Genomic DNA, 23223 nt, shown 5'->3' with positions numbered 1-23223 from the left:
CACGTCCTTTTTTTCCTAGCTGATTCCTGCCCCTCCAAAACACATGAGCATGTGTGTGCACATACACACACACACACACACACACACGTTTTGAGGATAAAGATGGGTTGAGAAAGGCACATCTGATTTACCTGTGTAAACTTACAGGAGGGTAAGAGATGGGGCAGGGCTGACAGATAGTTTTGGCAATAGCGACTTTATGAAGTTAGTTTTTGCACAAAACCACAGGAAAAGAAGAAAAACAGGATGAAGAGTAAAGGAATGAAAATGAAGAGAATAAAAAATAATGTAAGATGAAAATAAGTAATATTAGTGTTTCCATAGAGACCAGGGACTCCAACTAACTTTAGTAGAAAAGGTGTGGATAGTGGTGGAGGGGATGTGGAGGCTTGGAAGGAAAAGTAGCTGTAGTAGGAATTCCAAAATAAACTGCCCTTTCAGAGGAGAGCTTCTGCAGGGGTAAAGAGACACACACATTGGCCTTTTAGCATTAGATGTCAACCATGAGATTATCAGGACAGTTTATTTGAAACGGAAATGAATCGGAAATCCTTCCCTCAACAGTCCTCTTAGACCAATATACACACCCTCAGAACCCACATTAGACACACATAAGAATAAATGCAGCTTCAAGAGGCAATAATGAACCCCCTCCCCACATTCCCAGTACGTCTAGCCTCATCTCATACTTCCAATTGCACAACTTTCCGATCTCCAAAGAAAATATTTCCAATTGGATCCTATTTCAGAATTGTAACTGGTGTGGGTTGTGGGAGGAGGGGTGTGTGCAGCCTGTAGGAGATGGGGACTGGAAGACAGCATTTCGGTACTTACTTATTTTTGTAGAGCCAGCATGCTCTACCGATCAGAAATTGCTATTACCCAACAATGCTTCCATCACAAATAGACACCAAAAACAACATCAGCGCTATCACCATCTTGCTAAAGATCTGCCCAGTCCAGTTTACCTGACTTTGTCTCTGTGGAACTTCTCATACAGTATTTTAGTCAACGAGATAATGGTTTGAAAGACAAAAACAATAAATCGATACTGAAGGGTTCCCTTTCAGGAGTTATTTCCCACTGGAAACCACCGAACGGGGAAGCCTGTCGTTAATTCCCAAGCCCACGGCTCCTCTAGAAACACACACAATGCGTGCTTTCAAAAAAGGCATTTGTCTGCTTTTAAGGGAATTCCTGTCTTTTCAGAGTCCCAAAACCGGAGAGCAAAAGAAAGAGACTCAGATCCATTGATTAAGATTGTAAGAAAAACACTAACACAGAGCCACGACACAAGCACACACCAACCTTCGCCTGCTGGACCACTTCTTCCCTGTTCTTCTTTCTATTAACGACACGTTAGACTCTGATACAATCCCCCCCCGCAAAAAAAATCCAACTAGATACAATGTAGCTCTCTAGCTCCACTTAACCTGCAAGTTACAAAGAGAGAGAAAAAAAAATATCCTGCCGCCTTCCCACCCCTTTCCCTACCCCCTCCCCCTCTCCAGTCCACTCCACCAACGCCAAACCCGCCAGCCCAGGCAGTCAGTGGCCGGACCGAGGGAGGGTGCAAAAGGCGGGGGGAGGGGGCAGGCCGGGGGAGGGGGATCAGATTAGGCCAAACTCAATAAGGTCCCAGACCTCCAGCCCGACGCTGCCACCCCCGCCGCCACCAACGAGTCACTTCAAATGAGCCAGCATCTCTGCCCACCGCCGGCAGGCCGGAATCGCGCCCATCCTCTGCAGCCTCGCCGGGACCTGCATCCCGCCGCTTCGGCCCCGTCTCCCCCCTTCCCGCCGGTGCAAAGTCAAAGCCCCGGCGAGGCAGCGTTAACTTTTGCATGCAGGGAACACACACCGTCCCCAGCCCCGGGCATGCAGGGGCCCGCGGCGCGGCTGGAGGTTGGGCGCCGGGCTCCCGGGTCAAGGTCGCCGCGCGTGCTCACCCACGTCCCGGAGGCTCCGGCTCCGCTGGCCCCGGCGCTCGCTCAGATCCCAGCTCCCGTCGCTCGCCCGAGCCCCCGAAGGTGCTGCTGCGGCAACTCCATGGCGATGAGCATCTGTCACACGGCGAGCCGCGGGCGGGCCGCCCTCGCTCGGGGGGCGCCGGGGCCCCCGGGCGCGCGGAGGCGGAGGCGAGCGGCGGGCGCCCCGGCCGGCCCCGCGCTTCCCGCCCGGCGCGGCCGCCTCCGCCGCGCCACCGATTTACGGAGAGAGATATCAAGGGGGAAAATGGCGTCTCCGGAGCCCGAGGAGTCCTGGAGTAATCACATTCACACACACACACACACACACACACACACACACACGCCCGCACGCACACACTCGCACACCGCGCGCCGCGGGCCCGGCTAATTTTAGCAGGAACACCCCCCCTCCCCCCAATTATATATATCCCAGTCTCTCCAATCAATGCTATTTTTTTTTTTTTTCTTTTCTTCAAAGGATGGATTGGAGCCTTAAAAAATGTTGCCGGGTTCGGGCTCGCAGGAGGCGGCGCGCGGAGGGCGAGGGCGCTTTTGCTGAGCTGTGCAGTTCGGTCCGCGGCGCCGGGCGGCCCGGCCCGCCCGCTGGTCCGCCCGCGGTCGCTAGTGCTGCCGCCGCCGCCGCCGCCGCTCCATGGCCGCGCCCGCCCCGCGCCCCCGCCGCGTCCCCTCGCCACCCGCCCGCGTCCCCGGCGAGCGCTGGAGTGGGGTCGGGCCCGAGTGGCTGCCTCCCGCGCCCTCTCCCGAGTCCCGGAGTCCTAGTCAAAGGAAGGGGGAGGGCGCGGGCGGGGGAGGGGGAGGATCGGAGCGGTCGCGCGGCGGAGCCGAGCGGGGACCGCCACCCCGCGATCGGCGTCGGAGGGGGTGCGGGCGCCCACACCGCTCGCCCCGCCGACCGGGGGCCGTTTCCCCGACTTGAGCCGGGGGAGGCACTGCCAGGAACCGGCGGGCGACCTCTCCCCTCTCCCTCCCTCTGTGAATTTCTGTGAATTTCGATCAATTGGAAGGAGTGGGGCTCGTGCCCAGGGAGAAGGAAAACATTTCGTGGGGGCGGGCCGGGGACCCCTCGCCGCCCTCGCGCCCCTCCCGCTCCCCAGCGCCCTCGCGGCCCACTGGTTCTGCGCGCCGGAGTGCGCCGCGGAGACTGGGCGGCCGCGGGGACCACCGCGGGCTCGGCGCCGGCTCCCGGGCTCAATACTGCCACGATCCGACACAACAGGAGCAGTGTTGGGGGAGCTGCGCGCCGAGGCGCGAGATGTGATAGGCTCCGAAACTGGGTGCATTTTTTTAACCTGGTAATTACATTTCAGGGGGTTATTTTTTTGTTAAGCGACATGTATGCATTCAGATGCTTATGTGCAATTTCTCGTTATTCACACAAAAACTGGACAGTTGATGAGGGGAAAGACACTGAGAGGTGACGTTGGCATGCAATTCTCTATTCAGTGTGGTGAAAAGAATAAAGTGGAATGTCTTCAGTTCTACAAAATATGGTGGTATTTTGATCTCTTTGATTATTTGTTTTGGAACTGCAAAAGTGGACTTATTCAGGCCACTCAGTTGCAACCGCAGGCAACTGAGGAATGTAACCCCTCAGGGGCGTGTCTACATTACAAGACAATATAGGACAGATAGGGATTCAGGAAGGTTTGCAAGTGGTTTGGCTTAAAGATCTTGAGTAGTTTACTCAAAACTCGGATTCTGAGAGGACTCCTGCTTACCACATTTTATATTGAGAGTTTTTGAACTTTGGATTGAGGGATGATTTGGTAGTGATTGGGAATGACCCCCACCAACCACAGCCACAGACCACCTGAGTCGGCTGCTGGTGTGAATTCTGTCATAGAGCTTTTTCACTCTCATCACTCTTTTCGCAGAAAGGATGTAATGAAGTACAAGAAACGGAGACTGGCTTTGAGAACCCTGTAACTCCCATCCTGGTCCATGTCCCTGGATCAGGTTCAGTCTGATTCTGAACAGATCACTGCCCTCTGACCAAAGTGCCCTTGCTGTCTTTTTCTGTTTTTGTTTTTGTTTCTTTTTCCCAGAGAAATGTTCTGATTGGCCAAAATGTTTCCTCTGTTACTCATCACTGCGAGACCTGGGTTAGAGCTATGCTTCAGTAGGTCTTCTGTTACTCCTATACTGGAGTATTGTTATTAGTGGGAAGGTAATGCTTAATTAGAAAAAAAATCAGCAGAGCATATGAACTGATGATAGAAATAAAGATCAAGGCACAAAATATGATGTCAAAAACAACAGTTCCATGAAGTCAGATGACTTTTGCCTGATTCCCTCTGCACCTAGATTTCTGAAATCCTATACCAAAGCCCCCAGAAGACTAAGATAGCATGCGGGTTTTTTCCTACACTTTCCAAATGGAGAAACTGAGCTCCAGAAATCAGAAGGGTTTGCCCATGAGCAAATGGCTGACTGGTGTCATCTGAGCCAGAACTAAATCTTGTTGCCCAAGCCCTTTCCCTTCTGTAACCATAGCATATTTACAGGGTTTTCTGTCCTGTGTTGTTGTGTTTCTTTGAAGAGCAGCTCAGAGAAGCCCATGCATATTAAAAATTCACTATAATAGATGCTAAGTAAGTCTACAGAAATATAGTGCAGTAAAAGTTTACCCAAGGGACCCAGCCAAACCCCTTAATCTTAAAATTGAGGAAACAGAGACAGAGATGCAGTAGACTGCCCCAAGTTGTTAAATTAAGGCAAAGCCATAAATAGACTCTATGTCCTTTGACTTCTCAGTCAATGTCCCTTCCTTACATGTAGCCCGTTTTTTGATCATTAGAGGTGAGAGGAGAAGGAAAGGGAGGTCTTCCTGCCCTTTGTTTTATATAGCTATACATGTAAAACACACATATGCACATATATATCTATGTGCATCTTCATATACTAATATGCTTTCTATATATTGTATTTTGGATATATTTAAAATTGTAAACATATAATAACATATATTAATAATACAATAATATAATTTTTGTATATAATAATAAGGGATTCCTGAAAAAACTAAAGTCCCACCCCTGAACAATATGTTTGTTGATGGAATGGGACCTTATTCAAATCCTAGCTAAATATCACAGGAATTCTTATCTTTTTTCCCTAGTAGGCCACTTTTTGGTTATCTGAGAACTATATCCTGAAACACAGAAAATCTGAAGCTGGTGAAGAAGTTGGTCTGAAAATTAGTGCCATACAACTTTAAGATACCTATTCCCAAGGCCCCAGGATCCTTGAGAAGATAAAGGGGTGATCTGAGTAGGGATGTGGATGAGAATGCACACGACACACATCTCTTAGTCCTACACAGTCTCCAATGTCAGCATCTTTCAGTCACCCAGCAAATAATTATGTAGCATGAATTACACAGTTAAGATGGTAGCAACTAGAGATTCAAACTCAAAATTCACAACCCCGTGGGAGAGACTGACATGCAAACTCCTAACTGCATCTAATGTATGGAAATATCAGAAAGGAGATGTTTACAAGGAACACAGAGCACAGAGGCAGAAATGGCGGGAGGGTGAAATCAGAAATCATATCTTAAAAACTGCTGCACATTTATAATGGGTTGTGTTGGCCAAAAATTTCCTTCGGTTTTAAAGTAAAAATAAAAGACACGTTTTCCATTTTCACCAAAAACTTTACTGAACAACATATTCACCATTTTGTTCCACTACCTTCTACCATTTTTCAGTCAACTTCATAAATCCATCTTCCCAAAACTTTGTCTTTTTAAGCAAAGAATTGTTCCAGGTGCCTTTTTACAGTCTTCCAGGGAACTGAAATTTTTTCCATTAAGAGATTTTGAAAAGATCAAAATAAATGGAAAGCCAAAGGTGCAATGTCTGGTGAATATGGCGGATGAATCAGAACTTCCCAGACAAGCTGTAACAGTTTTTGCCTGGTCATCAAAGAAACATGTGGTTTTACGTTATCCTGATGGAAGATTATGCATTTTCTGTTGACTAATTCTGGATGCTTTTTGTCTAGTGCTGCTTTCAGCTGGACTAATTAGGAGCAGTACTTATTGGAATTAATCGTTTGGTTTTCTGGAAGGAGTTCATAATAGAGGACTCCTTCCAATCCCACCATATATACAACGTCACCTTCTGTGGATGAAGATCGGCCTTTGGTGTGGTTGGTGGTGGTTCATTTCGCTTGTCCCATGATCTCTTCTGTTCCACATTATTGTACAGTATCCACTTTTCATCGCCTGTCACAATTTGTTTTAAAAACAGAGTGTTTTCGTTATGTTTAAGTAGAGAATCATATGCAGAAATATGGTCAAGAAGGTTTTTTTTCACTTCACTTTTGTGGAACCCAAACATCAAAGCGATTAACATAACCAAGCTGGTGCAAATGATTTCCAAAGCTTGATTTGGATATTTTGAGTATGTCAGCTATCTCCCACGTGGTTTAACGTTGATCATTCTCCATTAATGTCTTGATTTGATCACTATCAGCTTCCACTGGTCTACCTGACCATGGAGCATTGTCCAGCGAGAAATCCCCAACACAAAACTTTGCAAACCACTTTTGACATGTTCCATCAGTCACAGTACCTTCTCCATTCACTGCACAAATTTTTTTTTTTTTGCATTTCAGTTGTGTTTTTACCTTTCTTGAAATAATAAAGCATAATATGCCAAAAATGTTGGCATATTTCTTTCCATCTTCAATAGAAAAATGGCTACACAAAACTTCACCAATTTTGGTAAGTTTTTTTTAAATGCACGCTGATATGACAGCTGTCACAATACAATCTAACAAAATTGTTTCAAATGAAGTTCAAGACAACTAAGCGCTACTAGAGCCATCTTATGGGGAAAAAAAACGAGCGAACTTTTTGGCCAACCCGATATCTATCTAACATACACATTTCTTTTTCCCCTTTTTATGCATGTACATTTTTTTCACCTATAACCTGTTTTTCCAACCAAACACAAAAGTTTCGAGGACAGGTCTGTGCCTTGCATAGGCGATGTCAGTAAATATAGGCAAGAGTAAATGTTCCCCTCATATCACCAAATAACTAACTTGCTGCCAGCTGGGCTGTTGTTCTGTGCTTTGGGCATCCCTGTGCCTAACTGGTAAAATGACCATAATAATACCAATCTCACCCCCCACCCCCACCCCGCCAGCCCCAGGCTCCACACCAGAAATACTGCAAGGATCTGCAAGTTAATCATGTCCCTACATGGCTCAAGAGCCAGATAAAAGGCATATATACAAGCAAAGTGTAGTTCAAAGTACAAAGGTAGGTCATGTCATTTTCACATCTCTGAAACTAAAGGTAGAAAGAAATGAGTCAAACGCATCCATTCTTCCTTTGTAAGAACTTGAGATCAAATAGTATAATCAAATCCTCAGAGCCAGTCATCTTCCCTTCTTCAGTTCAAATACTGTATTGATTCTCACCTTTTTAGAAAATGAAGTAGTATTATCTAATGTAGTGCTTCTCAGCACTTATTGTGAATCAGAATTACCTGAGGGAATTACTGATGCTCGAGACCCATATTGATTTAATTGGTCTTAATAATAATTGCCCTGAGTGCTTCTAATATGCAATCGGCCTTGATAATCACTGATCCAATGGAAAGGGCATACCCCACAATGTGATCAGGATACTTAGAAAGCTCCTATCCTCTTAGGTTAGGTAGCATTAAAGAAGTTGTATGTAACCAACGGAGGTGATAGCCACAATGAATTGTAGTGATTTTTGGAGTTTTGGGGAAATTCTGGAAATGTAAAAATTGGGAGTATGTTCCAATGATGTAATGAAAAGACCACAGACCAGATTGTTGAGACTAATTTCTAAGCTTATTTGGAAAGTCCTCTCATCTCTCTGACTCTCAGATCCCACTTTTGAAAAAGGAAAGATAACTTAAAGTCTTCTGAGGACCAAGCCAGATATAGAATACTCTCCATTTCTGATTCCAGAACACAAGAGACTCCCAATAGGACAGTAAGAACATATTGGGAACAGTCAGAGTGGGATGTGAAAGCTGTCCTTAAATGTAAGAAAGACATTAGGGAAAATAAGGGTTAGTTTGTTTGCTCTATAGGGCATAGCAAGTCCCAATCACCTCAGGTAATGGGGAGGCAGATCTCAGCTCAATATAATGGAAAGTAAGATGATTCCATGACTGGACCTAAGAAAACTGATCATCTTAAGTAGTAATGAGGGCTTCCCACGTGGCGCAGTGGTTAAGAATCCGCCTGCCAATGCAGGGGACACTGCTTCGAGCTATAGTCCGGGAAGATCCCACATGCCACAGAGCAACTAAGCCCGTGCACCACAACTACTGAGTCTGTGCTCTAGAGCCTGTGAGCCACAATTATTGAGCCAGTGTGCCACAACTACTGAAGCCCGCGTGCCTAGAGCCCATGCTCTGCAACAAGAGAAGCCTGCACACCACAATGAAGAGTAGCCCCCACTCTCCACAACTAGACAAAGCCAATGCACAGGAATGAAGACCCAACACAGCCAATAAATAAAATAAAATAAACTTAAAAAAAATAGTAATGAGCTCCCTGGCATGAGAAATGTTTCAGAAAAGATTGTGTACCCTTATTTTTCACTTCCCCCAGCCACAATGTGTGAACTCCTTGATGTCAAGGGCTTTGCATTATACCTCCGTATCTTCACTGAATAAAATAGCTCAGTGTACATCCAGTAAGGGTAGTGGAATGTCAAAAATATTTACAGATCAATATGACATGGAGCCAATTGGTCAGAATGGACACTGACATATGGCCTCGCTCAGCCAGTTGATATCTCTTTAGTTTTTGGATCCTTTGAAGGTTCAAGAGGGACAGGATGATAGAGTGAAAGGTATGGGGTGAGTTTGGAGCAATAGTTATTTAAAAATTCTAATATTTTAACATCATCATGCCTATCCGTGCATATTAGATGAACATTGGTTTTATATCATGAAAAATGAATGAGTGAATCAATCAATCAATAAAAGCTACAGTGGAGGGATAGAAACTGGTCAACTTGAACTCTAGTCCTGTTCTGCCATTAACTGGCTGGGTGAAGCTGAACACATTATTTCAGCCCCCTCTACCTTAGTTTCTTGCATAAACTGAGAACCATAATCTCACCCTAAGTTGTCAATCATCATGAGTCTTACAGGAAATATCAGATATAAAGTTACATTGCAAAGTGAATTATTCTGTTCAAATACTGGTTTTGATAATTAAATATGATGTGGACATTTAAATGACTCCCTCCAGATGCAGCCTAATTCTATCCCCTCCGAGGTTCGCAATGTATTTTTCTCTCTTCTAGGAAGTGAGAAGGCAATTTTTACTCTTGATTACTCCCACCCCAGCCCCACTTTGGAAAGGGCTCTTCTCTCCAGTGGCTTCCCCTGATGTTACGGTGGTTGCTAAGCAACAAGGAGCTAAGCAGGAGCAAAATGTAATTGTCCCAGGAAGGGAATTCCAGGTCTGACAATGACTAGATTGTAGTTTTGGAATCTTTGCCTTCCTGGTTGCAAGAAATTCACTATGGGAAGATTTCTTATCACATGGTTCCTTCTGCAGATGTTCCAAGAGAGCAGCTTTCACTGTTTGAAAGGTGGGGGAAGGAGCATTCTTCTGGGTTTTCATTTTCTGACTTCCTGGCACATTTTTTTGTCACTGAGATTTCAGAGTGCCCCACATCTGCAGCAAAATTTGGAATGTTCCCAATTCCTAACTGAGCCTCAGGAGCCCAGCTATGAGGAATTTATGTTTATATCACTGTATGTGGCACAGGAGCCGAAAGGAGATCCAGGAGGAACACCACAGGGGATGTAGGCTCTTCATCACCCCTAAAAATCTATCTACTTGGGCCAAAACAGGCAGAGGTATGCACAGAAAGGTGTTGTAAGGACGACTTATTTATGTTGAGGGACATTTATTGAAAGGATACCGAGGAGCCTCATGGAAGGCAAGTGTAGAAAGTATACCAGGACCTGTGGGATCTGAGAAGTTGCCAGGTAGCTTGTCTTTCTCTCACTCTCCAGGGTCACACTGTCTCTTGTCTGTGCCTCATTTTATGTATCTGTTTCATTCTTTCAGAGACAGATTCTCTCTTCAGGATGCTTAGTTTTGCTCCTTTACAATTTTGACATTTATCTGACTTTATTTTACCCTGTTCCATGACAATCCTCAACTGACATCGTTTCTGTGATTCCATTTCCTCATAGAAAAATACCTGATTGCCTCCCAGTACATCAAAGGGACGTTCCTGGAGCCCATGAATGTGGCCAAAGGGCTGGCACACACATGGCTCCCCAGCCTTAAGTATTTCTTCAGAAGATCTATGGAGAATGTGTCTATGATGGGGCTTCAGCTGGACTGGCACTCCAGGATTACTTAGAATGAAAAGCTAAAACTCAGAAAACTTAAGTTTCTAGCACCAAGGTCATCTTGCAACATGGGAAGAACCTGAGCTTTGAAGTTAGGCTTGGGTTTGACTCATTCTGAGAAAAGCTAGACAAGCTACTTCTCTGAGCTTTATCTTCTTCATCTGAAAAATAGGCCTACTCCTAGTAGCATCAACTCTTTAGGGTTTTAGTGAGAATGAAGTGCAGTTAAATGAGATAATGTACGAAAAGACTTATGTGACCAAGATTATGCTAGATAAACTATAAAAGTACAGAAGATAATAGCATAGTTTTTTTGTCAATAAACTTTCATAGAGAACCTACTGCATTTGACTTGTACTTGGTACTAGGTTTCATAAAACTATTTTTAAAAACTATTGATATGTCCTTTACCTTGAGAGATTTCAGCCTAGCAAAAGAGACCCAGGCAATGTTAGAACCCAACTGTCCTTCCACCCTCTTCATTTCTTAGTGTTTGAACCTGAAGACCAGATTATGATTCATTCTTAACCTCTTGCCCAAGACCAACTTTAGCTATTAATATCAGGAGAGTCCTCGGTACCCAGCTTTTCCCTGACCTCATGTAGCCTGCAATCAGTTTTGGCAGACAAGATTACATGTGAACTAGTAAATTAAAAATACAAGAGAATACACATTGTGCCTGCTGCTGACAAATGTGAAATTGCGGAAGGGATTCCCTCATAGGAAAGAGAGTAGGTGAGATGATCTTTAAAGTGCTGTCTGGGGACTTCCCTGGTAGTGTAGTGGTTAAGAATCCGCCTGCCAATGCAGGGGACATGGGTTCGATCCCTAGTTTGGGAAGATCCCACATGCTATGGTGCAGCTAAGCCCATGTGCCACAGCTACTGAAGTCCGTGCGCCTAGAGCTTGGGCTCCACAACAAGAGAAGCCACTGCAACGAGAAGCCCTCGCAATGCAAAGGAGAGTAGCCCCTTTTCGCTGAAGCTAGAGAAAGCCCTTGAAGCAATGAAGACTCAACACAGCCAAAAATTAAATAAATAAATAAATATTAAAAAAACAAAAACAAAAACGAAAAACCACGAGAAGATATCTCAACAGAGCTGTTATACATAGCTGTTATATAAAAATCATATAAAAGTGTTGTGTCCCCCAATAAAAATATGTTTAAAGTGCTGTCTGTCCACATGATGCTATGAAACTAAGAGTTGAAAAGAAAAAGAATCCAAGTAAGCTACAGTTGAAGTAGAAGATTTTACAGCCAACTTGAACTGCCTGAAAAAAAACATGGGACGTAGATTGAGAAGAAACTGGATAGCTCGATAAGGGTAGCTCAGTTTTACCATGTGATAAATTATAAGCATGTGGAATTGTCAGCTCATTAGTGCTGTTTGGAGTTGGCTCCTGGCTTGACCAATGTCACAGGAACATTAGAAAGACCTAATGCTTATGTGGGGAGGACAGCTTTTAGAATGGTAGGACAGTGGCCATGGGTAAACGTTAATTTGAGCCATGCTTCTTCACCTTTGGGTCATTCTATACTGGAGTTGGAATCCACAGAGTCCCTCTTTGCCCCTTGATAGTTAAGCTATTAATGTCAGTGCACCTATCAAATATAGTGCTCTGAACCTTGACACTAGACAGATCTTCTAAATGGCTTTGGTTCAAACCCAGTTGCAAATGATTCAGCACAAGGGCCATGAAATGGAATCAGCTGAGGAAGCTGAAACAAATTGCTCAAAGTTACAGCACCAGTTTGTGGAACTGGGCTTGGAAGCTTAGTAGTCTGATTCCAGAGCCCACCCTCTTATTTACAGACCCATACAGCGGCTCTATTGCAGTATTGCCTAGCCAGGAAGCAGTACAGAGACACCTGGATGTTCCTTAAATCACCTTTTTAGAAAGTATTGAATGAGCTTGTTGATTTCAGCCTTGTAAATAAAAAGAATCACAGTAACATTAAAACTTTGACTTATAGAGCTGGCAGGTTCATTAGAGATCATTTGGACCAAGAAATTCATTTTAGAGATAAGAGAAAACTGAGAACCAGAAAGATAAACTGATAAATTCCCCAAATTTCCATGCAAGTGACAAAGCCAGGTTTAGAAACCAGCAAATTGGACTGGCAATTCCAGAGCCCTTCCCATTATACTTCCAGGGCTTAGCTGTACCCTCTGCAGACCAACTCAGACTAGAAAAGAGAACTAAGAACTAGGAGGTTCACCAAATGGGCATACCCATGAACCTTCAAAACAGGGAGATTTGGGTATGTTCTCTTTGAGAAAATAATTTGGCATATATTTTTGTGATTGCCCATTTTTACTACAAATTGTAGCCCAGAGGAAAGAAAATAGGGTTGAATGCTTCACAGTTAGACTGATATTGTCTCACCAATTACTCTAATTTTTGTCTTGTAATAATTGAAAATATGAAGACATATTAGAGGAAAAAGTAAAAGAAAAAATATTTTGAGAAGTTAAGAACAGCTGTAAGTATGAACCTGTATGTGGGGTATTTCTGAAAACAATTGGTAAAGCAAAATCAGTTATTGTAATGTCATATATTCATATTGAAAGATATAGGATTCATACATCCATCTTGCAAGCCACTGGGTACAGGGCATAACGATAAGCAGTATGAGATGTATAGGGAAGGGTAGTAAACCATCCCAGTGTGGGAGGCATTCTCAGTCTAGACAGGAACTCACAAGCTTTAGTTTCAGATCTGCAGCAAAGTTAATTCAAGATGATTCTAAGTTCAATCAGAAATGATGACCAAGTACAATAACTTACAACTTTGCTTCTCCAGATCCTCAGTTAATTTTACCAAGGTAATCATTTTCTGAACATCTCACATAGTATTATAAGCAAATGATTTCCCTTGTAGACAATTTGGGTACCCATAGTTGATTATGTTGTCTATAATCAATCTGTAACATCTGCCGTTTAAAATTAAAAGAAACTGGTATGCAGGATGAATGTCTATCAGGCCCTGAGGTTTTCTTCAATCAATTAAATTATATGTGTGTGTATATGTTTTTCCATTCTAGTCCTCAGTTTTCAACAGTCATTTCTTTCTCTCTAGACAATAAGGCAATGTGTACAAAATACTAAGTATAGTGGTTGGTAAGTAGGCAGATGGGAATAGTTTCCACTTGTCTCACCCACCTAGATTCTCTTTTTTTAAAAAAATAGAAGTATAGTTGGTTTACAATGTTGTGTTAGGTGTTAGTTCCAGGTATACAGCAAAGTGATTCATATATACATATATATTATTTTTCAGATTCTTTTCCATTATAGGTTATTATAAGATATTGAATATATTCCCTGTGCTATACAGTAGGTCCTTGTTGTTTATCAATTTTACATATAGTAGTGTTAGATTATCTTTCTCTGTCTTCTGTATGGACTACCATTTCTTCAGGTAACTCAAAATTCTGCTTATGGTGGTATATAATCCTTTGGAGATTACTACTATCTGTATCTAATGCTTTAACCATGGGAGCAACCTGTATATGGTTGCAGAGTTGTGACACATAATACAATTACCTCAAACTAATATACTCAAGTTTGAAAGAACAAAGGAGAAATGAAACGAGCAAATTAATAAAATTTAATTGTGTTTAACCTTAGTACATACGACAAAGCGTTGGCTTGTTTGTATAATGCTGTTCTTCAAATAAGGGTGCCTTCCTGTGAAAGTGATGACTAAGCATTTTCTCTAGTGTCAGATACAAGACTGATAAAAAGCAATTCTATTTCTTATCTAGAGATTCACATATTTATTAGTTGTGCCAGGATAGGTGTGAAAAGGGTCAGAGCTTAGTGTCATATCTGTTCAGAAGGTGTGGTGGCAGACTTTGGGGGAAAGCCTCCAGAATGCAGTGGATCAGCCATTACAGGCAGGGCAAGCTTCCAACAGTGATATCAATATTTAATCACAACTTCTATAAAGGGTCAAAGATAAAGTTGTGGGTGTGCCAACAGGTAGGCAGAGCATGATGAAAGGGAATGCAGGGCAGCAAAGCTCTGCTGGTAACATCTGTGAGATCTGCTCATGGCTTAGGAGAAAAAGGAGATTGTCAGAGTAAGAAGGGGACCCAGATCTGGACCCAGATCAAACCACGTCATTAGAAATGGTGGTCATAATAGAGGTTAAAGCAAAAGCGGAGTCTTCTGAATCCACTGTAGAGTGGTGATGCCCAAGAAGATATCTCTGACTCAAACTCAAATGGAGGGACTCTGGCAATCAGAATGTAGCCCCGGTGGGGCAGTGAGTCCTGTCAAATATTAGTACAGGAATAGACTATCCTGGGAGGAAATCAAATATTCAACATCAGATCATGTCAGGCTGCCCCAACATTACTTGCACAATGATTGGATTCTAAGCATCACACTATTGGTTCAAAAAGAGAATGGAGAGACTACTTAAGTTTGTCCTTAAATCAGATTGCTTTGATGCCTGGAGTGGGTTGAATTTTCATGTAGAAATCAATCTATCTACTATGGAAAGGTGAGGAAGATATCAGCAGTAGGATTGAGGTGGCGGAGTGAGAGATGTTGCTAAAAAGGTCCTTATACGTTGTAAAGACAATCTCATTTATATTAGGGAACAGCTTCCACTCTGGGTCTAGCATTTAGTTAGTTGGTTTAGAGAGCACATTTTAAAAATTTGTTAACTTAGAAAAAATTAGAATTATTATCTAATTGAATATGGATTAGCATGAATTAGTATGAATACAAGTGGTCTGTTTTGCACAGTGGATTTTAAGTGAATCAGGAAGAGAAATAAGCATCTAGCTTCAGCATTTTCAAAGTGTTTATTGAATGACAACTACTGCTGGAGACTTCCCTTACATAGATTTCTCTCTTGCTGCAACTTCTCCCCAGCAACTGATGCCTACCACCACCATCACCAACCCACAATCTTCTGCATGGGCTATTTTCTGTATTTATCACCAATCCCTTTCTACAGTGCCTAGATAAAATATTTGTCTGCCTAGTCCTTACCACCCTAAAGAGGGGCTGCCAGAAATATAGGGTTTTACTTGCCCATGAATACTGAGTTAGGAGACTCTGCCCTTGCAGAGGTAGGAATGAGAAGTCCAGAGAGAAAGAGCAGGTCAGCTCAGAACATTTAAGGGTCTTGATCAGGGAAGGCAATGGCTAGCTTAATCATTTTCTATAGTGGTAAATATCAGATGATTTGCAACGTCCAGCCAGGCCTCTCCCCATTTTTATCCCCTCTACTCTCTTACTGATATTCCCAGGCTCTCTCTACCCTTCTACATTTCTCCACTGGCTAAGCAGAACTTAAGGTTAAGATTTATGCTGACCTACGATAGGCTTTTGATTACATGGAGGGATAAATAGACTTCTGGCTCTAATGAAGTGGCTTGTATCATACCTACCCACCCTCTAAGAACAAAACACATCTGTTGGAAGGCATTTGAGAGTATCTAAAGAAGACAAAACATGGAGTGTCAAGTTCCCCCAAAGAAGGAAAAGACATTGAGGAAACCCAGATACTCTGCACTGTTTTTTGCCTCAAGACATTTGCTGATTCAGAAGCCCTACGTGGAGCAAGAGTCTGAACAACCAAGCAGAAAGGAGTAACTAAAAAGTAACTGAGTAGGGTTTAAGATAATCATGAGGCTGGGAAACAAAAAATGTAGCTTAGAACATCCAAGGCAGCCAAGACTTGAGGAACCATAGTCACAGAGAAAAGTACAACACAGAGAAGTAAGCTCTTGTACTAATTTTCCTCTCACAGAATGTGATGATTCCTAAGGAATATGTAGCATGGGAATAAAAATATTGCAATTCAGGCCCTACTGAGAAGAATGAGTTCTGGTAACTATTCCAAGGGTTTCATTTGGAATCCTGGAAGGTTCTCATTTTAGAAGTAAGGGTAAACTATAATCAGACTAGGCCTTACAATCTTAGAAGCTGAGGTCAAAATTAATTCAATATCTGATTAAATTAAGGTGAGAAACCTGTACGAATCATAAGAACATTCTCTCTGGAGGAAAATGACATGAACTACAACTTCTGTAATTTTTATACACATTCCAGATGTGGCATCAATCAAAAGTTAGTAGGCATTCAAGGAGATAGAGAAAAGAAAAGAATAGACAGTTAAAACTGAGTAACAGTTGATCCAGGTTTGGAATCATCAGACATGGACTGTAAAATAATTATGAGTAACATATTAAGAAAAAAAAGAAAAGTTGCAGAATTTCACAAGATCCATAATTTTCATTAAAAAAAAAAAAAGAAATTCTAGAAGAAAAAAACCAGAGACAGAAAGTAAGGTCTCTATAAATGGGTTTAATGGCCAACTAGATACAATTTAAGAGAGGGATGGTAAACTGAAAGTTAGGTCAACAGAAGGTATCCAGACTAAAGCACAGACCAGCAGAAAATACAGAAAAGATATGTGTGGTACATAAACTACATATAGCAATGATTTAACATTTTTCAAAGGATTAAAACATTCTACAGTTCAGAGAATGATCTATGACAAAATGAAATTAACTACAAATGAATAACAAAGAGATAGCCCAGAAATAACATAAAATCCCATATGTTTGGAAATTAAACAATACATTTCTAAATAACTTTTGAGTCAAAGAAGAAATCACAGCAATAGATTAGAGCTGAATAATAGCTAAAATGCAACATGCTGAAATATTGAAAAGCTAAAGACATGCAAGGAGTGCAATTTATAGCCCTAAATGTATGTAATACAAAACAGAAGAGCCTGAAAGATCACAATCCCATTATCCAGCTATAGAAGTTAGGAAAAAGAACAGCAAAATAAGCCTTTACTAGTAGGAGGAAGGAAATAATAAAGATTTAAAAATAATCATAGTGAAAATTAGTAGAAAAAGACAACAAATATACAGTAAATTATGTTGGCATTTTGAAAAAGATTAAGTAGTCTCTTATACACTGGCATGTAGGCTCATGATTCACATATTTGACATAATTTTACCAGGTAATATATACCTCAGATTTCTTACTATTGATCTGCATGCATGCATGCATGCATGCATTTCTGAAATGCTCTGAGTCACTTTTTAAATAGAAAAAAACTTTGGTTTTTGAAAAAAAATTTTGTTGATGAGCCTATAGTCAGTTATATACATTTGGGTTTGTATTTATGTGTGTTACATAAATAATATTCTTTTTAAAATTGCAGTACAGTTGATTTACAGTATTGTGTTAGTTTCAGATAGTGTATAGCACAGTGATTCAGTTTTTTTGCAGATTATATTCCATTATAGGTTATCACAAAATAATGGATATAATTTCCTGTCCTATACGGCAAATCATTGATGTTTATCTATTTTATGTATAGTAGTTTGCATCTGTTAATACCATACTCCTAATTTGTACCTCCCCCCTCCCTTTACCCTTTGGTAACCACAAGTTTTTTTTTTATGTCTGTGAGTCTGTTTCTGCTTTGTATATACATTCATTGATATTATTTTTTAGATTCCACACTTAAGCAATATCATATAGTGTTTGTCTTTCTCTGACATTTCACTAAGCATAAAATTCTCTAGGTCCATCCTTGTTGCAGCAAATGGCAATATTTCATTACTTTTTATGGCTGAATAATATTCCATCACACACACACACACACATACACACACACACACACACACACACACAGCTTACATTTTCTTAAGCCAATCATTTGTTGGTGTGCACTTGGGTTGCTTCCATATCTTGGTTATTGTGGATAGTGCTGCTATGAACACTGGGGTGTATGTATCTTTTTGAATTACTATTTTTGTTTTCTGTGGATATACAACCAAAAGTGGGATTGCTGGATCATATGGTAATTCTATTTTTAGGTTTTTGAGGAAAGTCCACACTGTTTTCCATAATGGCTGCACCAATTTACACTCCTACCAACAGTATGTGAGGATTCCCTGTCCTCCACATCCTCTCCAACATGCATTATTTGTAGATTTTCTTATTATAGCCATTCTGACAAGTGTGAGGTGATACCTCATTGTGGTTCTGATTTGCATTTCTCTAATAATTAGTGATGTTGAGCATCTTTTCCTGTGCCTGTTGGTCATCTGTATGTCTTCTTCAGAGAAATGTCTGCTTGGTTCTTCTGTACATTTTTTGATTGAGTTGTTTGTTTTTTTAATATTGAGTTGTATAAGTTGGTTGTATATTTTGGATATTAATCTCTGGTTGGTTGTATCATTTGCAACTATTTTCTCCTATTCCATAAATTGTCTTTTTATTTTGTTGATGGTTTCCTTTGATGTGCAAAAGATTTTAAGCTTAATTAGGTCCCGTTTGTTTATTTTTACTTTTATTTCTTTTGACTTGGGAGACCGATCTCAGAAAATTTTGCTACAATATATGTCAAAGAGTGTTTCACCTATGTTCTCTTCTAAGAGTTTATGGCATCATGTCTTACATTTAGGTCTTGAAACCATTTTGAGTTTATTTTTTCATTGTTTTACACTTAGCTGGTCAGCTTTCCCAGTACCCTTGTTGAAGAGACTCTCTTTTCTCCATTGTATATGTTTGCCTCCTTTGTCATAGATTGAATAGGTGGGTAGGTTTATTTCTGGGCTCTCTATTCTGTTTCATTGGTTTATGTGTCTGTATTTGTGACAATACCGCACTGTTTTGACTACTGTAGCTTTGTAGTATAGCCTGAAATCTGGGATGGTTATACCTCCAGCTTTGTTCTTTTTTCCTCAGGATTGCTTTGGCAATTCAGGGTCTGTTGTGGTTCCATATAAATTTTAGGATTTTAGTTCTTTTTCTGTGAAAAATGTCCTCTATTTTCATAGGAATTGCATTAAATTTGTAGATTGCTTTGGACAGTATGGACATTTTAATACAACATTGATTATTCTAATCCAAGAGCATGGGATAGCTTTCCATTTCTTTGAAGTTTTCTTTATCAACATTTTATAGTTTTCAGAGTATAAGTCTTTAAGTTTATTCCTAGGTATTTTATTCATATATAATATTCTTCAATGCATATATATACATCAATTGAACACTGAAAGTACAGCAGCAAAGAAGACATATAATCCTGGCTTTTCTCAAATTTATAGTCTAATGGTAATGTTTACATTAAGAAAGCAAAAAGGGAGAAATAAAAGAAGGGAGGGAGAAAGGAAAGAAGGAAATCTTTTCTCATACTTCAGAGACAAAGGCAAGAAGAGATAATTATCTAAATTAATCTAACTTTTATTATTTGTTTTTAACCTCATAACCCTCCCTTTTCTATTACCTGGTTAATTCAGATTACTTATCAATTCTGATTTTGTTTAGACCACATGTCTCAGCTCATTCCTATTTTTATTGTATCTGATTTTATAAACTAAACATCTTGTAATTTTATATATTCCCCTAAGATCTTCATTTGGATAATTTGCATGATTCTTAGAGGAAGGATTCTGAATGGAGCCATGAATCTTAACATGGTATTAGGTGTAGGTTGGGCATTGAATGAATATTTATTCAATAACTTTGTATCATCTTATGTGCTGCACACATTACAGAAAGCTTAAGGTCTTGGAAATTAAAATAATAATTTTACAAACTTAAAAAATAATAAATAAAGACATATTTGAAAAGACAGGAACTAAAAATGGAAAACGAATGTCTCACACAATGCAACAGGGATATTGAATCCCAAACTTCCTTTCAATGCCGTTGTTTATTATATGTCTCTTCCCAGTCTTTTCCTCTTCTTCTCTGCCTATGAACATCAGCTTTCTTTTGGGCTTTGCTCAGGCCTCAGCTCCTCCCAGAAATCTTCCACTGAAGCCTTTATCTCTGAGGAACCATTGCACTTTCCATTTTTATCACTTATTGACTCATTTCCTACCTATTTCTCTAAGCATTTTTCTTCACATATCTGTCTTGTCTCTAACTGGAAACTGCTTCAGTCAGGAGACATTTTAATACAAGATTCTATGGGAAATACAAACAATATGCATACCCTCCCACACACCCATGTGCTCACATGCAGCTCTGATGGCTTCTGGTTCATTGTTACTTAATTCTTAGTAAGACTGATAGTAAATACTGCTAGTCCTGATATCAATTCACTCATTAGTCCCCCAAATAATAGAATCTCCACCTTTTTGATGAACACTAACTAGGAATAAAGATTTTACTTCCAGCTACCTTTGCATCCAGGTGTGGCCAGATGATTTTGGCCAATGTGGTGAAAGTAATAGAGGTATGTGAAATGTCAAGGAAATGTCTTTTCCAGATTTTGATTTTACATGGGGAAACTACTCTCTTGCAGTTTCTGTTAGTTTAGGGTTTCCTTTACTCACTGCCTAACCTACTCCTAACTGATCAGGGCTCTTCATCTGTATGTCACGCTAATATTCCTGTACCTCAATATTCTCATAGTATAATAATAATGACTTCTCCATATTTTAAAGGCTACTTTAGACAGAAGTAAATTTTGTTGTCCTTGAATTCCAAGTCAGTACACATTTCTTACTTTTGAGTTATTTTTTAACAAGGAAGAATTTACATTATTAAAGGGCCCTAGCTAGTTCAAACTATGTCCCTCATCCTACGAAATGACTACTCGTAAACTGATGTAACTGTGTTAAGATATTGTCACCAGTGGCCTCCTGTTAAAATATTAGTTTGTGCCTGAATGAATATCTATTACTTACACTTAGGTTAATGTCCAAAGGATCTAAAATTGGCAAATAGTGAATATCAATTGTAGTGTGACTTCTAGAAAAAAGTTTTAGTTCTAGAGTAAAAATATCCAATAGTTAGCTGAAGACTGATCTCTTCTGACACAGTTTCTGTGGTGCAAATAATGAGTCAATCTTTAAGCTTCTAGGTAAAACTGTAAGGAAGATTTTTAGGCAACATGAGACCCACTCCTGAGAACTCCTAGAACCGGGACGTTACCGTTGCAGCTTTCTCCACTCCACACCCTTTCCCAGCTTCTCTGTTCAGTTAATATTTTCCTACTTGTCTGTCATTTTCCCTGAGCTCAAAGTACTCTGTTTTTCAAGGTAAAACTGATACTTGTATTAATTAATCCATCTTAGATGGTTAATGATGCCCTCTATACATGTCAGAGTGTCAAGGCTTCCCTCTTATTGTATGTCCCCTGCAGCAGCAGTAGAGAGCACCAGCCTTGCCCTACTCTGCTTAGTAAGGAAGGTAATTGAGTGGAAATATTTTGTGGAACAGTCTCTGGAGTTCCAACACAGAAGCACCTCTCTTATGCTTTGATAGCATTCTCCTCAGGGGTCTCCTTGGGAAAACCAATATTGGGATAGAAAGAGAAGGGGTAAAACTGGGGCTAGATAAAACTTAGGCATCTGGCCTCACCCTTCAGGAAACTCTGATGTGCATTAGCCTATAGGAAAAGAAAAATAATAGGAACTGATCCAGTTATAGACCTGAACAGGGCAAAAGGCCTTTGGAGATTCCTGGCTGACTTGGGTTTAAGAAAAAAACACTCAGAAGGTCTTGAGTGGAACCTAAATAGTTATTGAAAGTGATGGGGAACTTGGAGTTTGTGCTGAACTTTGGTAAAATTTTCATTTTATACTTTAAACTCACAGGTATTTTAAAGAATACATACAGTAAGATGAGGGGAGAAATTCTGAGAGTAGTGATGAATTGCCATTCTATCGATGTGTTGTCTTTAGATCATATGTATAATATGATCTTTATAGCAACTGACCTAAAGAAAAACATGTGTGAATTTCCCCAGATATCTCTGCATGTCAGGGAAAACTTGGCATAATAGAAAGAAGTTCTTCAGGGATGTATAGGTCCAAATTTCTATTTTGTCTCTGACCTTCTACTAGTTGCATGGCCATGGGTCCATTACTTAACATTTTTTAGATTCAATTTTACTTTCTATAGGAAATATTTGCCTTCGTCATTGTTATAAAGCTTAGTTAATGAAGTATAGGCAAAACATGTCTAACATACTGCTCATTTCTTTTTTCTGATGAGTATTATTTTTGTTGAAGTATAGTTGATTTACAATATGTTAGTTTCAGGTATACAATACAGTGATCCAATATTCTTATAGATTATACTCTATTTAAATTTATTATAAACTAATGGCTATATTTCCCTGTGCTGTACAATATATCCTTGTTGCTTATTTATTTTATACATAATAGTTTGTATCTCTTATTCCCCTACTCATATCTTGCTCCTACCTGCTTCCCTCTCCCCACTTGTCTTTCTCTGTCTGACATTTCACTAAGCATAATACACTTTAAATCCATCTGTGTTTTTGCAAAGGGCAGAATTTCATTATTTTTTATGTCTGAGTAATATTCCATTGTGTATTATGTATATATTATTGTGTGTGTGTGTATATATATATACACACACAACATACTGAGAAAACTCCATACTGCTTTCCATAGAGACTGAACTAATTTACATTTCTACCTACAGTGCACTAGGGTTCCCTTTTGCTCCATATCCTTGCCCACATTTGTTATTTGTAGATTTTTTTATAATATTCATCCTGACAGGTGCAAGGTGGTGTCTCATTGAAACACAATATTTCTAACACCTTTACAATGTCCAAATCTCAACCAAAAGCCATTTAGAGCAGGTATAGGGCTATCTCTTTATTCTATTACCAACCTATCAGCCAGGAACCTGAAAAGGCACTGGTGATGATGTCAAGGAGTTTTCACCAATTCTAAGCTACAACATACAAGATCATCATCTTTAAACTCAGTATTGTGGTGAAGATAGATGTCTGTCTGGGCACAGCTAAGCTTCAGCTTGGTGAGGGATGGAGTAGATGGTCTTGTGAGGTTTCATGTTTCCTATAATTCCTTGCACAGC

At 40.5% G+C, this 23223-nt stretch overlaps 1 protein-coding gene across 8 annotated transcripts in view; it reads right to left on the bottom strand.

The window, feature by feature from the left end:
* Positions 1 to 3001, bottom strand: part of SETBP1 (SET binding protein 1) — a 364368-nt gene extending 361367 nt beyond the window's left edge. For 6 of the 8 annotated variants that reach the window (XR_009047900.1, XR_009047901.1, XR_009047902.1 and 3 more), the window contains exon 1: positions 1950 to 3001. The gene's annotated coding sequence lies outside the window, so the exon portion shown is untranslated. Of the gene's footprint in view, positions 1 to 1308; positions 1400 to 1644; positions 1661 to 1949 lie in introns of those variants that run through there. The other 2 variants (XM_057698087.1, XM_057698089.1) reach the window with 2 other exon arrangements.
* Between the last annotated feature and the right edge of the window lie 20222 nt (positions 3002 to 23223).

This window comes from Hippopotamus amphibius, chromosome 11, assembly GCF_030028045.1.
Source record: "Hippopotamus amphibius kiboko isolate mHipAmp2 chromosome 11, mHipAmp2.hap2, whole genome shotgun sequence".
NCBI lineage: Eukaryota > Metazoa > Chordata > Mammalia > Artiodactyla > Hippopotamidae > Hippopotamus > Hippopotamus amphibius.
The sequence above is the reverse complement of the archived record's forward strand: the minus strand, read 5'-3'. Positions and strand labels throughout refer to the sequence as shown.